The sequence below is a fragment of the Phasianus colchicus genome, chromosome 1 (assembly GCF_987193195.1).
Source record: "Phasianus colchicus chromosome 1, bPhaCol1.hap1.1, whole genome shotgun sequence".
In the NCBI taxonomy this organism is placed as follows: Eukaryota; Metazoa; Chordata; class Aves; order Galliformes; family Phasianidae; genus Phasianus; species Phasianus colchicus.
The window spans coordinates 72,253,390-72,270,671 of record NC_143436.1 but is presented as its reverse complement, the minus strand read 5'-3'; the positions used below and the strand labels follow the sequence as shown (position 1 = coordinate 72,270,671).

Below are 17,282 nucleotides of genomic sequence, written 5' to 3'. Positions count from 1 at the left end.
CTAGCAATTCTGCTCTCTAAGTAGCCTCCTGGTAGAGCTACTCCATACTGAAGAGATAAACCAGATCTTAAGATATAAGTTTGCCAGTACAGATGTATGAAAATCTGTCTGTTTGCAGCTCTCTGAACATGTATGGCTGGACTCTATACTGCTCCAATGTGAAACACCAGGCTGTACCCAGAGCAGCCTGTACCGGATATGAGGCTTCTGATAAGCTCCTGGATACCAAAGATTATTGAGCAAATATGTTTGATACAGCAGTACACTATATTATATTGTTCTTTCCATTACTGATCACAAGTCATCAAAGGGCTACTAAAAAGTAGACAATTCAATTCCAAGGCTGTGGGCTTCAGCAAAATTAAAACTTACTTTTAAAAACTATTCATGTGCCTTGAAAAAAAAAAAAAATCAGTACAGCTTTTTTTTTTCTCTTTTTTTTTTTCTTTCTTTTCTTTTTTTTTTTTTTTTTTCTGGTCTGGATTAATCACTTGAAGCAATGTGCTAAATACAGTGAGCCATTCTTTTTAGGATCGCATGGATCAAGCCTCAGTTCTTGGCAAGCACATCCTTCATACCATGCATGCTGCAATCCACCATTGTTATTTTTTATTCATGGCAGGAGAGCAGAATGATTACAGCAAGTTAAAGGATAGCTCCTCCCTGAGGATCTTATGCTATAGCAGGAGATAACACTCAGGAGGAGTGGGGGAACACAAGGGTTGCCATAAAGGTCATGACAAAAGCTTGATATGGCACATGATGTTCAGACTGGGGCTCAGTTGTGGGTAGCTGGTATTAAAAATGGGGAATGAATGTACTGCTGAGATGTACCAGATGCAGACATACTGTGAAAGAAAGGAAAAAAGAGCTTCAATTGTACATTGTTGGTAGTGGAGAACTTGGAGTGGGGCCAGAAAGTAGAAAGATTCTGTAGACGCTTCAGTCCTTTAGCCCCATTAGGACCACACAACCTATCCACCCCATGCCCTGTGGGGGCCTGAGCAAAATTACAAGGTTTTATCTCTTTTTTTATGGGTGTTCTGTGAGATAAAAGTCTTGCAATTGTTTTTGCCCTGCTGGATTCACCAGTGTAGAAGTGATACAAACACAGAAAGTTATTGAAAAATCAAAAACAAACAGATAATAACAACCAAAAAAACCAGGAAAATTACATTCCAGCCTTTCCCCAGTATCATTACCAGAAAGCATCAGTGGTCAATGTGGTAAAAGTATAGCATTAAATGTAATAAGAAAAAGTTGCGTTTTAGGAGAAAAGAGATAATGCCATGTTTTGTTCATATCAGGCAGAATGCAGTCTCAGGTCTCACATGAGATGATACTGAACATAAAGAGATTGGTCAATGTATCTTTTTTGTTCCTCCAGCACAAATGGAAATTACATCTACCTTACGCTGGCAGAAACTGCATCCTGATGTAAGGGCACTGACATATGCTGTAACCATACCTAGTAACTACTCGTAGCAGGAGTTCTGCGTGTCCTGTTAAGGATGATATAGAGCTTCTCTTTTCCTGATAATCACAAGGATGTACCCTCTGCTGCTTTTCAGAAGGTCACAACTTTTTAGTTGTGCCTCTTTCCAGATGCATTTGTAATGCTTATCTATCACACAACCTGGGTTTAACTGCAGCGTAAGAGCTGCAGCTCTTTAGTATTCTTATCTACATTACTATTTTCCTTGCCCTGCTGCCACAGACGAGATGGCTTTTTTGCCAGGTTCCTAGTACAGAAATAAAACACACTTTCTTTTCCTCACAGCCCTTATACTTGAATGCAGAGATGGTGGTGGTATCAAGAAACAAACCGAAAAGTTGCCTGGTAGCATAAGTGCTTCTTGCTATAACACTTCTAGATATACCAATGTGCTTCTGAAGCCAGAAAAATTCATTATATAATAAAGGTAGTGAAAAATACACACACAATATATATTGTAGGGATCCCAAGCCTGGTGACAAACCAGGAAGTTTGATGTTTACAGTTGATACTTCAGCATGACTTTACCATTCAGCTGGCTTATTTGCAAGTACCATACGTAGCAAATGAAGATTAGTGCCCACCTCAGTTACATTCAGATTTGCTGAAAAGCAGACAACTTTTAGCTCTAAAAGAACCAGTTACAGTCACTTAGAAGTATTTCTCCTTCCATTGACAAGAATACAAATACGTAATTTCCATTAAGCTCTTATGTTTTTTATTCCCAATAACAAAATATTGTCTCTACAAACAGCAAAGAATATCTGCCCTGGAAATTATTTAAAAATAAGAAAAATATATTTTATGTTTAAATTACTCGCTAGCAGGAATGAAACACTGCATTCCCTGCTTGGAGGATGTTCTCAGATGCAACAAACCAGAATCTATGCAACTTAGTTACCAAAACCACTAAAGTAAACCTTAAATCCAGTTTTAGGAAACCATGAAGTTCTATTTTATAGTGCTCTGTGAATAGTTTCGTATTACCAGCAGTTGGCTTAAAATAGTAACAGAACAATTGTGCCATCCTCAAAAATAATCATCCTATCATAAGAAAAATATTTGCATGAAGTAAATGGACATTGAGTAACTGCGAACTTTTGGACCGGTGGCTATGTTGCACCAAGTCACATTACAAACAAAGTGGGGAGACCAGGAAAAAATGGACATACATACAGCAGTTTGTACTCCTTTTCTGTTGTGTTGTGAAGAGTATCTTCAAACAGTGACCTTACTACAAATCCTTTACTACAAATCCTAACCACACCCAAACAGAACAAAATAAGCTTGCAGGCCCAATTCTTCCTTATTGCTAGTTCGTTCATTCGACTGATACTTGGAGCTCTGTGATTTTTTTGTTCTTCCATCTGAAATCATCTAGCAGAGACTTCTGTAGAGGAAAGAGTAGCAATCTGTCTTCGATATTGTTTGAGGTTTTTCATACTGGGACAGATCCTGACAGCTACGATGCACTGTGAATTGTAACCCTTAGTTACAAGTTGAACCACACTCACCGTTAAACAGAGGGGAAATTGATGCTCCAGCACACAGAAACTTGGGATGCAGTCTCCTTATGTCCAGACCCTGAAGCTGGAGCTATGAGAAACTGATGTCTTTTTTTTCCAGCTGCTGCAATTTGGAAACTATCCTTACATTCCCCCTGCTTGCTTGTAAATTGTAAGAAAAAGGTTTAACATCGCTAACAAAAGAAGTCACAATTCACCTGTGGATAGGATTGGTTTTACAGCTGGCTCTAAGGTTCTATAATTTCAGAGACTTGGGACGTATTGAGGATCTCTAAATGTTCACTGTATCACTTCTTCTAAAAATGTAATTCTTTTTAAAGCCAAAAAAGTAAAACGAGGCTTTCTCATAAGCTTGGTATTGAATGAAATAATCACAGTGGACCTTTGTGCATTAAAATAAAATCCTACTTTTTTCTCCATTGTAAAACACTAGTGAAGGCACAGGCATTCTTTGTCTGAGTGATAAGCAAGTATTAGAACATAGCCAGGTAACTTAGATGAGTCTTGAGCCACCAGGGGAGATGGTCATGCTCACCTGCGTCATGCAGACTAGCAGCATGATTACAGGCTTGCCCTTCAACCACTGGCAGCCTGAATGATCCAATTCAGAGTTCCCCCTGAATTACTACTTGGTCACAAGTTCACCTGATACTTTTCAAACACACCTGGAAAATAATTTTAACATGTAATGACAATGAGAGGGTGGCTGTGCTCAGGGACAACGTTAGTGGTAGCAGTTGCTGTCAGAAATCTCTCTGAGAAGGTTTAGTGCACATTGATAGCCTGAAGGAAAGAGCAGGCTTGGAAGATCATGTATTTTCATGCAGTCCACCTGAGGAGTGGAATATGTTTTACTCAAGTGGAATATGTTTTAATGAGAAGCTGGATTCTCTTTGAATTTTCATGGGGGGGGGGGGGGGGCAGAAAGTGAAAAATGTCTAGCTTTTCACTAGCAAACCCAGAAATTTGAAGTGCTGCAATAGTGGCAGTGCCTGGGTCTGATCAGGACACACCCAAAAGGCTCCGTCCATATGGCCTGGAGCTCTCTTTCATTACTGGATAGTTTCTACCAAAATATTGAGCCCAACCATTAATTTAAGAAGGAAAGGCTAGCTGAGATGGTGTTTTATCTCCTCTTCAAAAGCAAAAAAAAAAAAAAAATCCATAGATTTTTTTATGGATTTGTGCATTAAAATAAAATCCTACTTTTAGGATTTTATCCATAGATAAAATCCATAGAACAGAGGAATCCATAGAACAGAGGAATATCATGGAAATAGTTTCATGGAAGGGTTGGTTAAGTGAGAAGTTTCCTTCTGCTGAGCTGCTTTGGTCCTTTAAGTAATGCCATTAATCATCAGGAAGCACCCTGCACGCAAGTGACTGTATTCTTATTAAATTATTTTCTTATTAAATCCGTGTAGCACAAGCTATTGCATGCTGTTGGTCTGTAGATGGCATCGTTATAAGATCACTAGTGAGTATTCGTAGGGAAACGTGTGATGATGGGAAAGAAATAGCACAGGTGGAGTTCTCTAGGGCAAGATGCAATTGCAGTGATGTCACCCCCTCTTACTGTTTCAGTTAATGTTTAGTTAACGTTTTTTAGAGAACTGTTTAACAAATATCTTATTGTAATAAACTGCCGATTTTTCTTTGGTGCTTCCGAGCACAAAAGATATATTATAATCCTGTATGAAAGCATACGTTTGCTCATGATCTGTGAAAAGAATAATATATTCGGAAGTGGAATAATTGCTTTTCTATTCATGCTTGTCTGCAGGAATATTTTCTGCACTTTGGGAAAGACCACAACCAGTAAACATTGTACATTCTTTGTATTTTCATACAAGGTAGTGTAAGTGATTGCCTAGCTAAAACTTGCTGGAAAATTTAAGGGTTTACTTTATTTGAACTATTTCCATACATCGACTAGCCACCTCTTCTTCCCCATTTCCTTTAGATATTTCCTTTCTTTCCAGCACCCCCCCCTGCATTGAGTGGCAGTTCCACAGTACCTCTCACCTGGGGGATGCTTATTTTATTCCAGGCTCCTGCTGCCTGGCCAGCTGACTGCTTCCTTTTGCACTGATACGTGTCCAAGTCAATAGGCAAACACTAATCTACTCCAATTTTGCCATTTTTTACATATTTTGTGCGAACTTGATTACTTTAATATTTCCCTGGCACTGTGGGGTCTACATTGCTACATTGCACATAGTCCCACTGTTCACCCACCAGAACCTCATCTAAATGCAGGGACATGCACATCCGCCACCAAAGGAGAAGCATATTCATCTGTTTTGGGTAGCTACAAACTGCTATAGAAAACTTCTGCTCACGAGTCAAAAAGTGCAGATACTGCATCTAACATTCATTTTCATCACCGTTACTAATGTGAAAGCTATGATTTCTCTGTTACTTTTGGCGCTTCAGTAACTCAAATTAATGCATAAATCTTCTTCGTGTGTCTGGAAATTTCATCTTCATACATAGCAAACTACAACGCTCCCCAGGAAAAGTTACCAACTAGCTTTTCTAGGGTGACTGCTGAAATACTTAACAGTCTAGATTAGTCTCTGTTGGTGGTTGGCTTTTTTGTTTGTTTGTTTGTTTTTGTTATTGTTGTTGTTGTTGTTGTTGTTTAGTATATCAAATTGAGAAAGGCACAAATAACACATCAGCATTGTGACACTGTCTTTCAGTAGAAATCAAACCCTACAATTTTTAATACAAAATTACAACCAAACAGTTGTAGGCATTCTGATCTCTGAAGAGTGTCATTCCCATTTGTATTCATATATATGTTATTGGTATGTAAGAAAGAGAATAATTTCATCCAGTTTGGAGTGATTTTATTTTCAAACCATGCAGTACTAATAGTCATTAATGACACTAAAGATAATGATAAACATCTGACCTCTAGTGGCAGCTATCTCAAAAAATGCTCTAAATATGAAGAATTAAATATGAAGAAGTTGGAGGAGTTGGAAAGAGAAAAGAATGTGGTTAAAAAATAAGATGGAATTGTAAAAGGTAACCTGAACTTTCACTACGTCCATTGTTAGTATTTTTTTGTTTAAATATCTTTTCTATCAGAATCATTGTTTGGGACCCAGGACAGTTTTGCTTCTAAAACTTTTATTCTTGAATCTTTTAAATTGATTACTCTGCTTAAGAAACATGTGAATGATTTTCCACAAGGAGGTTTTCTGAAAGAAATATAGCAATATTCTAACAAGCTTTATATCTTCATGCAGAGCATTTTTAGTAAGCTTGTCGTGTTGTTTGTTCCCACTTTGTGCATACACGGTTTATCAACAAGCACATTTAGATTCTCATTAGACTTCTCCTCAACCAACGTGTAACGTTTCCCAGAGAAAACTGATGCTTCACTATCAGCACTCTCTGCATCAAAATTTGTCTTCCTGTTGGACTAAAAATACTGCAGCTATTCCATAAACAAAGGTCAGAGCCTTCCTAATCAAGTGGCTAATCCAAACATTAAGTCCCCTCAATGAGAAACAACAGTGTTGTTTTAAACCCTGTAGGATAATATTTCAAAGCACCAGCTAGCATCATTACAACACAAACTTTCTCCTAAGCCAGAAACATTAGCTGCAACCTAAGCCTGCTTTTCCTTCCAGCTATACGAAGGCTTCAGACCAATCTAACAGTCTTGTTAATGTGATAGTGACAAATCTGGGGCAATATTACTTTTAAAGGTTCATTATTTTTAGAGTTTGACTTAGAATAACTTAGGCTTATTTCCTGAAGCCAGAATGAAAATGGAATTATGTAAGACTCAAATCTGTTTGCACTTTAAAAGCAAGTTGATACAGCTATATGAAGATATCACTTCAGTAATATCTATCTAATAAAAAAGAAAGCCACAGTAGCAAATATTGCAGCCCCTCTAAATAATCAGTTATGACATAATAGGGGTAAATGTGTGTTCTCATCGTTGACAAACACTGATTTGAGAAGGGTCTACTGCAGACCAAGATAAAATTGTTTAATTTTAATATTTCTCATTAAAAATGATTGAACTATCACAGTTATGTGTAAATACAGTTTTTTGCTTGACCCGCTTACGCATTTTCTACTTAAGAGAAAAACTTCTGTACTGTTTCTCTTTTGGAAGCCTGTGAGAATCGGATTTTTTTTGTCTGTTGAGACGAGTTCAAAATCTGCTTCCTTATCTTCAAGGTGCTTTGGCAGGAGCCCAAGATATCCAGTGGCTTGTCCTACACAAGATGTCAAAGTAAATTAACAGAAAAGATGTGAATTTATAGTGAATGTAACTAGCGTGCATATACTTCCTTTATGGACACACATTTAGGAGTCAGCTGGCCATAATTACTTTAACTTAATTCACAGTTGAAGTGAATTAAAATGAAGTAAATTGATGGTTTATCAACATGGAAGAGACACTGTACAATAAGCTCATTGTAAATTCACAGTTCACCAACAACTTTGCTCTGACTTTTCTTGTAGAAATACAGCATGCCCTCAAGGTGCCTTTGTATGAGGTAATTTAATTTTTTTAGGGGAAAAAAAAGAAGCTATATATGGGAGTGTAGGCTGATTGATAGCAGGTGCAGAAGTGATTGTATTTCAGTGGTGATACATGTAGAAAAAAGGTCAGCATCTATCATCTGTTCAGTTGAAGTTTCTCTCACGTTTTGTTACCACAGCGGCACTTTCTACACTGTAGGGTCCAGTTTGAGTGAAGCAAAGTTGTCTAAGGCAAAAGCATTTTCATAGCAGGGGATCAGGCAGTAAATGTATCATCCTTGTTTATTGCTCAGGAACTTCACCATGTAGGAGAGCAGACAACCATTAACTATTTCTGAATAAAAACATACAAATGCAGTTACATGCTTTAAATTGACAACATTATCCAGCTTTACCAATACTTTACCAAGTATTCCAGCATTAATTTTCCCCTAAATGATTTACCACATTCGCTAGATTTAATGGCATTTTCTGTTGGCATAAACAAACCGATGCTATAAGGAATATGGAGAAATATTTCTACATGCAGTACTCCATTTAAATTTGATCAGCATACTTAGGCAGACCCTGACATTATTATCCAGCTACGAAAACACCACTGTTCCTATTCATTCAGCCATTTCTGCTCATTTTTCCAGGCACAGAAAGTTTGCACTGTAGCATTCCTTGTCAGATTTGGTTCCTGTCCAATACCTGATGAGCATATTAACAGTGCTCCCATTCATACGTTGCAGCCTGCCAGTTCTATCTAATTTTAGTTAAGTTGCTATTTATAGTTAGATTGCTGTGTTTTCTCTTGTGAAAGCATTGCAACCGCTAGGCGTGGGGGAAATATGTTTTAGTTCTGTTTGGCACTCAGAATTTTTCACATTTGTAAGTTACCTACGTCCAAAATACTGTGCTGTTCTCCCAAAGTAACAGTGATGCTCCCTGTAATGACTTACACCAAAAATACTGTGACACAGTTGGCTATTTGTTTCTCAGCCCATCAAGATATGTACTGTGCAAACTGCATATGCAATCCTACTGTTGCCTCTATATAAGTAAGTCAGGTAGTGTGGAATCACAGTCTTTGCTACGTATTATTTTATGAAGAAAGATTTCAAGGTGCAAAGGACAGGAGAGAGGGAGGCAAAAGGAGAATGAATGTACCAAGAAATGACACTTTGCTATGACCAAATATTCTTATCAACATACACACATCCTTATGCATACAGGTACGCATATATGAGAAACTGAGAGATAATAGAAAGGAAATTAATATTACAGTTAATTGCAGTAAAACACGAATCTGAAAAGTGAGAGCTTTGTAAGCATTTCCCTTAGAAAAGTTCTAATCACATATAGTTTAGTGCTGTGATGTAGAATAATGATCCTTCGGCAAACACAAACTGGACTCTTCCATAAAACAGACACTTCATTATATTTTTTAGTAACTGGTAATTGGTTTGCAGTTTTGCTGACCTCACAGGATGGTGACCAGACACGTGGTTGAAAAATTGGCTTTCATTTTTTTTAAGTTGAAATTCAGTTTTATTCATCTTGGAATTTCAAAATGAATTCTGACCTCAATAGGAGGAGGTTTTTATCACAGCGTTTCAGTCCAGACTGGAACATTTTGGAGTCAAAACACACAAAACAGATAGATTTTAATCTTTTGTGTCTGTACTGCTCTCTGATATTGGTAATACCTATCTCCCATATTTCTAAATGGTATTGCAGGTGTTGTTATGTTCTTCTGATGTCTTATCTTGCTTACATAGAACATATACTCTCATGATGCTTCATTCTTGCTCCAATAGCCACAAAAATTTAGAAGCCAGAATAGATGAAAATCACAATATAAGAATCACAGAAAGTCAGAAAATAATCTTAGCACTCAACTATCCCAACTGTCATCTGAGTCCTAGGCAATATGTGCACCACAAGCAAACGGTATCAAATCAGCATTGATTTTCATTGAGTTGAGATTCACATTCAGTCTAGCTGGAATTATTCTGAAGTTGAATTGAACTGGATCTGAACCAGCAAAGTAGCTGGAGAAAGAAATAATGGTGTGATTTGGTAGATACCATGACTCAAAGGACAAAGAATGATTTGTGCTCTACTAATTCGTAGCTGACGGCCCCACATGGTAAGAGTCCATAACCATCAATCCAGAGGTCACACGGCTACAGGGAACAGCTATTACTCTAACTTTTAGAGGCAGAAACTTGTTCTTGTTTTGTAGTTACATCAGTAAGGCTATGCTTCTCCCTCTCTCCTCCCCAGCCCAACACAGATGTTCCAGAAAAACAACTAGTTTAGATGTTACTGTAGATACACACTGCAGCATTGCCTAATGAGAATTACAGGTAGAGCTGTAACACTCAGAGCTTTAGAAGGTCTCTAGATTAATAAATATTTATATTAGCTTGAGCTTGATTTATGGTGGATGAAAATGTTCCGTGCATGTTACTGGCAGGATAGTATTGAGAAACCTTCACAGCTGCAGGCATGTTTGTTTGTTTTTTGAGAGGATGTAGAAAGAGGAGAGGCGATGGCTTCGGCTGAGCTTTGAGCTCGGTTGTCCTTGCCAGAGCCCAGCACCTGCGGGGTGGATAAAGCACGTGTCCGTGCATTTGGCCAGCTGGCTGCCATCACACACATCTCCCTCCCAAGTCCTCAGAGCCCTACCTGGGGCTGCTCTGACACTGCCTACTCCAGACCCCGCACGGCCCAGCAGCAGCCCGAGGGTCGCTGTCCTGCACACCGACGAGGGCCGCCCTGTTCCCAAGCTCTGCTCCCTGGTGACCTGCGGTGCTTTCATCCCTTCTACCTCCTCGAAACAAAAGATTTGCACCACACCAAGCCACCTTGTTTGCTTCTCCCGCATTTCCTGCAGCGTCTACTGAGGCAAATTTAACAACACTCCGCTTCCTGTCTGCGATCACCTATTTTATTTGATCAAGACAACACACAACCGCCGCACACCGGAACTTTTCTTTCCGTCCGCCTCCCTGCCGATTCCCGGCCGCTGAGCTCCGTTCCCCTGCTGCGTCCCGTCAGCACCGCCGTCGACGAAGCCCGCCGCGCCCCGCGGAGCTCAGCGCTCAGCCGCGGCCGCCGCCCAGCGGTCCGGCCAGGGCCGTGCAGGCACTCAGCACGGGGCACCCGGCCGGGCCCGTGGGTGTTGCCCGGCACCTCGTCCACTGCACATCCCGGGCCGCTTAGGGTATTGTTGAGCTTTTTTTTTTTTTTTTTTTTTTTTTTTTTTTTACGGTCGCAGAACGATAACCGATCAGAACAAAATAGCTTTTTTTTTTTTTCCTTTTTTTTTCTTTTTTTCATTTTCTTTTTCGGCACTTGCACTGCTGGCGGCAATTCCTATGCGAAGAAGGGGCGGCTGACGATGGAGCGGGGCTTACAATCACGGGGATGCTTCTGGGAGCCGCCCAGCCTCAAGCACAGCGCTGCCTTGCTGCTCTTAAACGTGATCCGCGCTGCCGGTGCTGCACGAATGACCACAGAGGGTTAAAAAAGACATAATAAAAGTCAACTGCGATGCTCACAAGGTACTCAGAATCATAGAATCGTAGGGGTTGGAAGGGACCTCCAGAGATCATCGAGTCCAACCCCCTGCCAAAGCAGGATCCCTACACCAGGTCACACAAGTAATCTTGCACAGGGCAGTGCTAAAGATCACAACAGCTAAGAGGCAAGCTCAGCAGGCTGCATTCAGAACTTGTTGCTTGGAAATCAGGATTTTTTTCCTGCAGCATTTCTCATTCTAGTCTGCACGTGTACTTCACCTATTGGGCACACACTGCTTGTTGTTCTGCAGCTGAAGACTCTCTTTCCATCTTGCCCACTCTCTGCTCTCCATGAAAACACATTGCTTTTTTAGACTAGGAGAACATCGCTTCTGTAATAATTTTTCCAATCAAATCCACTATTCATTTTTTTTTTTTTTTTCCATGAAGATTTCATGCTGTGTAATACATTTGTGAATAAACTCTTCCCTTGGAACATTCAAATTAAACCAAGAAGCTTACTGCTTACATCAAAGCCAATACAAATAGCTTCCGCTGGGGACTGAAGTAAGCAGCTCTGCAACCCAGATCTTGGGGGGAAAGAGCACCAAGTTGAAACAGAAGTATTCAAAAGTGCCAAAAGGGAAAGGAATTCTTTCAAAGAGCAGCTTTATGTTTAGTCAGTAACACTTGCAAAAGAGTTGAGAAATTTTGTAGGAAGGCACTATTGTACTTGAAAAATATGTAAAATTATATGAAGCAAAGAAAAAAGACGGTGAGATATTCATTTTGGGGGTTTGTAAGTCATGAGCATTAGAGCATCAATGCTTTTCTTTCTCATCTCTATTGCTCCTACTGATTTTCTTCATTAAAATTTCATAGAATTTCAGATGTCTCACTTTCTGTCTTTGCTAGGGAGCCTTGCGTGTACATCTCAGAATCTCAGCTCTAGGACTAGCAAAACAACTCTTGAAGACAGTTTCCCAGAGTTTGGAAGGTGAAGCCCCCAGTTTATATATCTGATGTCTCTGCACGTGTAATCCTTCACAGCTCCCTGATGACCCTGTCAGACCTTCCTCCAGCCTGTTTTCAGATTCTCCTTATTTCAATATGATGTGTTATATTAAACCAGTATTACTTTTTTTTCATCGTCTTCATAAACATACTGACATTTACTTTAACAGTACTGAAACACCATCATTTTCAGGTTCTGTGTTTCTTTTTTATTCCTCTCTTTGCCTTTTCTTCCCTATTTACTTCAATATTCAGTGGACATTTACACCTGCAAGTCAGTAACTGTGCTTCTAAAATTTCTTCTCCCCTGACTCTTTTTTCCATGACTCCTTCTTGCACATCGGGAATGCAAAAGCTTTAACATCTGTTGAATATTGAACTGCAGGGGATCCTTCTGGCTCTCACTTGGCTTGCTGAACCTCACACATTTGAGAGTTCAAATGCTGTTCTAGGCAAATTTTCAGTCTCAAGGCCGTTTCACATGGAATTATTTTAAGCCAATACATACAGTTCACTGGAGTGTGTCCTGTTGGCCAGGAAGAATTTACATTTTGAGAAACTCAGACTGGATTGATCAGACTCATCTTCAGACTCCCTCCAGCATCAGATTTCTACCTCCTGACTTAGCTGACTTCTTTCATTACTAAGTTCATATTGCTGTCCTTCTGGTTCAAAAGATTATTTTTCCAACTTGATCACGTTGCAAATATGCAACCTCACATTTTCATGACTAGTTGAGTCACTCTCTACATCCTTCCTTCCTTCTATTTTCCATGTTCATGATTTTCCTCTCCTTTAGGAGAAAATGGACAAACATCATCTTATTGGCTGTCAAATGCACCTTGGCTTGTATTACTTTTAGCCTACTAAACGTTTGGTTTTAGCACCAGGCTGGATACATTTCAGGGTAGGAATTTATAATTCCGATCCATTAGTGTATGTATATACAGGCTTCATTTTGCTCTTCAGGAACTGCTGTAGTTAGTTACAACAGACTTAAAATGAACAAGTAAAAGACCATTGCACCTTTACTACATTTACTGTCGATCAATACCAAAAGCAAAAAATGTAAGAAGAAACAAGTAGAAATTTGTCCCTGCAGATTTCTTTCTTTCTTTCTCTTTTCTGTGTGTGTGTTTTAAGCATATTATTGTTCCTTCAATATTTGAATTTCTTTATGATGCAGTTTGAACTCATTTCCTTTGGCTTTACCTTCCACGTCACCCTACTCATAACAAGACAACTGCCATGAATACAGTGAAAAAGTCAAAATTTGGTTTAAGGCCTATATTTTGATGAATAATTGCTGTTCAATGTTTGTTGTTGCTGTTTTGATTTGTTTTGTTTTGTTGTTGGCTTTTTTTTTCTTGAAGCTAAATTCTTTAACTGCAGGCCATTTTGTTGCTTTGATTTGTGTATCGTTACTGATGTAAACAGAGCTTCAGTTAATAAAAAGAAACTATTGCATTATTATTATTATTATTATTATTATTATTATTATTATTATTATTATTATTATTATTATTTAAAGCCTCCTCTAACTGCAAAATATCTCTTAAAGTCTAACAACAGCTGACTGGGATACCCCTAATTCAATAAGCTTCGGGAGGTTTCTTACAGCATTTATGAATAGAGATCTATCTCTACTGATCCAGACAGGTGCATGTTGGCCACAGATGCAAGAATGCAAGAAAAGTTTTGGACACGAAGCCTCCATATCTCACTTTTGTTTAGAAATGCATGAATGGATGGCATACCAGCAAAAACTCTGTATGGATACAAATCAACAAAAAGCACTATAGACAAAAATGAGAGGAAGAGATTAATTTTTGTTCAGAGATACAAAGCAATGTTATTTGGTCCTCAGCATGAGTGAGCCCTAATTTTCTTGGAGCTAATAAGAAATGTGTATGTCATTTTGTGTGAGAAGCTGCTTTGCCTTTAGAATACTGCTTTAATACACTATGACAGGACTCATTAGTGTCTTTAGATACGTATTTTTTAAAAAAACAGATTTTTATTTTTAGATGTTTTTATTTTCTGAGGAAAAAGTGCTGAGAAAGAAAAGCCATCTAAGCCTTCAGTATTATTCCCCGGCCCCGTAACAGTTGTCATCCTCTGCCTTTTCTAGTTTCAGAAAAATTAGCATCAATATACTGCTGGTCCACAGAGACTGTCAGTGTCAGGACTATAGCATGAGGCATGAACAGGACTCCATTGCATCCTGAGATAAAAAAGGTGTGTACTTTTCTCACTGGAAATATTCTAGACTTTGCTTGACAGTATCCAGGATAACCTACCCTACATCTCTGTTTCCAACTGTGGTTTGGACCAGGTGATCTCCAGAGGGGCTGCCTGAGCCAGACTTTACTGTGATTCCATAAGGCAGGATGGTGCACAGGGAGGGGAGAAAGGCAATGTGTGCAGAGCCAGGACAGATTCAGGACACAAATCAACAAAGGGCTGTGTGTCATTAAACATCTACAGAACATCTTGTCAAACAAAGCTAACATGAGCGGAGTCTGTCTGATGCTAAAGCATCATCAACATCCTCAAAAACTGCTGAGCTTACTTATAGCCAAAAGATAATATATTACAGCAGTGCTGCCATATCCATTAACTGCCAAATGTAGTTACTCCTGAAAGTTCAGAGATGTCTGGCTATTTAGAGCATGGGAAAATGTTGCCAAGTCTCTCAAATTAGCCCAATAACTCAACAGCTGATACACTCGGCATATAAAGCGAAGGGAGATCAATGCATTTAGTTAACAGGATGTCTTTATTCAGTGTGCTCAGAGACTCACTGGATAGTATTATTTGAGAGGCTTCTTAAGTGAAATTGAAGTCTAAATCATCCCATGTCTCCAGGAAGAGGCCTATATATATATTTCAGATGCAAGAGTGAGAGATTGCGTCAGCGGATTTATATGTATCAGTTTACTTTTAATTAAACTTTGTGCTCTGCTCTGGAGCCTGTAGCATTTATTGCAGCTGGGGAATTGTGGTTTACTGCAGCTCTTGGTTGACATTAAGTAAGCTATAGAGCCAGAAGAGTGTTTACAGGCCCCCGTTATTGATTCATGGCTGTTTTCTGCTTGTAGCTATAAAGTAGAAAACTAAAGCTGTATTAAGAGTTTGGGTTTTTCCCCCACGATGAGAATCTAGATTTACCAGCAAAAGAAAAATGAGCATTTTCAAAGTTAGAACTGACCCATAATACTTGTTCTTATTTTACCAGTAGCATGGTTTATATTTGAACCTTTTGTTGTGTAGGAAACAAAAGGCTGCATTCACCTCCAACTGTTGGGTGTACAGCAACAGAAGGAATAAAAGGTTCAGCCCCTCCAGTTGCTGTTTGATAATTAACCACTATCTCACAGTCATCACAGTCTATCTTAGCAATACTAAAGAAAATCTCCAGTTTTTCTGTCCTTAAATTTACAGCAAGTCTTGGAATATAAGCAAAGAATATTATCCCTGTTCTACAGATAAAGACATCAAGTGCCTCTTCTATGCTGGTGCAGTATTTTGACCTTTTATTATTTAAATGTGCATAACAGCAGCAAGAAGTGCTGCTGCAATACAGTTTAAGCTATGACTTTGTACATTCATTCTATTATAGAATTTGAATTATGTGTCCACTGGAATGGTTGTAATTGAGTGCACAAACCAAGTGCACAAACAAGAAGCTCCTGACAGGAAGAACAGAACCAGAGGAACATCTTCATGACTCTTGTATAAATCAAATGCCTGATTTTTTACAGGTACGGAAGCATAATGTACAAGGGACTTTCACCCCTTGCAAAGTCTGCTGTCAACTCGAGATGGCTTTTAGTTGCAAGTCTATTTCCTAAACAAAGGAGGGATGCCTCCCAAATTGCAGTAGCTTTGAGATTTATCTTCATCATGTTCATCTCCAAAAACCCTCTTTTCCAGCCAAGTCACTACTGCAAAACAACCATATCAAAAGGAAGAGCACCTAAACAAACACAAAGCCTTTGACAACTTTTAAACTAAAATGAAAATGTCTCTTCTCAAAATAAGCCTCTAACCCTTGGAGGAGCCATCCTGAGCTGTGACAAGAATGCTACGCCTGCTGTAGCCATTCACACACATCTCTCTCACACTGCTCTTTAAGCTGCTGCTCTTGACCTTGCCAGGGGGACCATGGTGTACTCAACAGAAAGGAGTATCTCCACCACTTTCACCATAACAGCTTGTGAAGAAAAAATCTCTTTTTGAGCATTTTGAACCTGCCATTCCCTGGGTTTCTTACTGCATGAGGCAGGACACAGTTCTCTGCTCACCTTCTCCACATCATCAATAATCAAAGACTAAACAGAGTGAAACTCCACTTAGCAAATACATAGGATCTTCTGATGAGATATTATCATAATATTGAAAAAAATAGGAGGTAGCATGTTCAGATAATGAGAGGTTTTGGCAGATGTTCTGTTACTAATGACAAAGTATATTCAAAGTCCACTATAAGTAAGGATTGATATAGCCATTATTCTGCAATGCCTGCTGCAATGTTAGCATTTGCAAAATATATTGGTTTTGATGTCACTATTTGCAGCACATACTGTGAGGACACAAGCATGAGGAATTAAGTAATCGGTTGGAAAACAGAGAGGTGGAGAACAAGTGGATTCCAGGAGGACATACATCTCCTCTGCCTGAGATGTTACATCACTCGCCCTAATTCCTTCAATACCATTCTGGAGGATACCGTGTATCTCAGGAGGGGACCTTAGCCACAATTTTCTGGGGCAACACTTTGAGACACTGCACATGGTGGGACAGTTTCTTGTTGACCATCAGTTCAGATTCCTGTCTTATGCCCCATGAGAGTCCAGACCTCCAAAGATAAGGTATTTAGGATGTGGATGATCGGCCAGCGAAATATCCAAGGAGCATCCAAGGCCTGACCTGCTCTGACTTCCCTTGCTTTAGGAAGAGCTTGCAATGCAATACATCAGAGAATTGGAGACAGCATCGCTCTGGAAGCTAGCAGGAGCAGGTGCACATTTGGACTGTGGGATGCCTTTCCTAAATAAATAAATAAAGTGTCATGAGATCCTTGCTATAGCCCTATGCTGTAAGCAGAAGGGAGATAAATTTTCTTTCTCAGATAGAAAAATAATAGATCTTTGAATGAGAGGGAGCACACCAGAGCTTTTCTAATTAATGAAGAGAACAATGCTATAGCTGGAA

At 39.2% G+C, this 17,282-nt stretch overlaps 1 long non-coding RNA gene across 16 annotated transcripts in view; it reads right to left on the bottom strand.

The window, feature by feature from the left end:
- Nucleotides 1–10,831: 10,831 nt before the first annotated feature.
- LOC116231459 (uncharacterized) overlaps nucleotides 10,832–17,282 on the bottom strand; it is a 142,379-nt gene continuing 135,928 nt past the window's right edge. For 10 of the 16 annotated variants that reach the window (XR_016469673.1, XR_016469670.1, XR_016469669.1 and 7 more), the window contains one exon: nucleotides 13,642–17,117. This is a non-coding gene — a long non-coding RNA (uncharacterized LOC116231459). Of the gene's footprint in view, nucleotides 11,031–13,641; nucleotides 17,118–17,282 lie in introns of those variants that run through there. The other 6 variants (XR_016469666.1, XR_016469667.1, XR_016469679.1 and 3 more) reach the window with 2 other exon arrangements.